Source organism: Myotis brandtii, unplaced genomic scaffold (genome assembly GCF_000412655.1).
Source record: "Myotis brandtii unplaced genomic scaffold, ASM41265v1 scaffold422, whole genome shotgun sequence".
In the NCBI taxonomy this organism is placed as follows: Eukaryota; Metazoa; Chordata; class Mammalia; order Chiroptera; family Vespertilionidae; genus Myotis; species Myotis brandtii.
In genome coordinates, this window is record NW_005366171.1 from 746,270 (window position 1) to 747,548 (window position 1,279).

The 1,279-nt window shown below is 43.6% G+C and overlaps 1 protein-coding gene across 1 annotated transcript in view; it reads right to left on the reverse strand.

Annotated features, from left to right (window-relative positions):
* LOC102261391 (NADH-cytochrome b5 reductase 2) overlaps positions 1-119 on the reverse strand; it is a 7,408-nt gene extending 7,289 nt beyond the window's left edge. Inside the window, exon 1 of the mRNA XM_014545824.1 lies at positions 50-119. The gene's annotated coding sequence lies outside the window, so the exon portion shown is untranslated. The remainder of the gene's footprint in view (positions 1-49) is intronic.
* Between the last annotated feature and the right edge of the window lie 1,160 nt (positions 120-1,279).

Consider the following 1,279-nt stretch of genomic DNA (forward strand, 5'->3'; position numbering starts at 1 on the left):
CGAGGCGCGGCGTTGGAAGGTTCTTTCTCGCGTGACACGGGCTCCGCACCTGCCCTGCGCCGCAGGCGGCATCCAGGGGCTTCCTCGTTCCTCCTGAAACATCCCTGACGTGTGACGTGGCGCCCTCTCCAACCTGGTCCTCTCCCTGCAGGCTCTGAGCTGCCCTGATGGGGAGCCCCCAGGCCTCTGCTGGTTTAATTGGGGTGAGGCTGGAGGGAGGGTGGGCGTCTGAGTGGGAGGGAAGGGATGCTGGTTACGGAGCTGGGAATTTAGGGCAATTCTAAGAGCATCTATCTAGCAGTCATCCTACTCTGAGCCTGGTCCAGGGCGAGGTGTTTGTAAGGGTGAGGTAGGGGTTTGATCCAGTTAAAAAAGACATTGTTCAAGGTGCTCATTCATTCATTTATTATTGGGGGAAAGAGGTGATAGGTACCCAAAAATAAATGGGAAGCAGAATGGCAGGCATGTCGGTTATGGGGGTTTCTTCACAGTATATTTGAGAATCTTGCTCACTCTCCTCCCGCATCAGTTCACCTATCCCAGTGGCAAAGATAAATTCCTGCCTCCTGGACATGAATGAGACAGAAGCCAAGCAATAGATTCCCATCCCATTAACCTACCCTTAGCCCCAAACACACACCACAGGCCCATTTGTAATGGACACCTCCCCTAAAACCTGCAGGTGCCAGGATATTATTGTTAGATATTTTAGTTTTTTTGCAGTATAATCAGTGTAAAGTGATGGCCTGTGGACCTAATATCATTGCCTCTGGAGGTTGAATATCTTTCATGTGCTTATTTCCCACAGAATTTCTTTTTCTGGGGAAAAAAAATATGTGTTCATTCTTTGTACCCATTTTTCTATTGAGTTGTAGCATATTTTCTTACTGGTTTTTAGGAGTCATATAAAGACTACTTCTTTGTTAGTTATATGATTTACAAATGTTTTCTCCCAGTTTGCAACTTATTTTACCTTTCTTTTTTCTCTCTCTTTCTCTTTTCCCTCTTCTCTCACTTCCTAGATGTATTTTGATGAATAGAAGTTGGTAATTGCAATGTAGTCAAATGTTTTAATCTTCACTCTTTATGGTCAGTGCTTTTTGTGACTTGCCTAATTATACCCAAGATTCTAAAGAGATTTTTATATTTTCTCTGATAAAATTTAAAATTTTTCTTTCCACATTTAAGTCTCTCAACCACCTGAAACTGATTTCTGTGTATGGTTTGAAGCAGGGATCCAGTTTAATTTTTGCCATGTGGATAACGTGTTGTCTTGGTA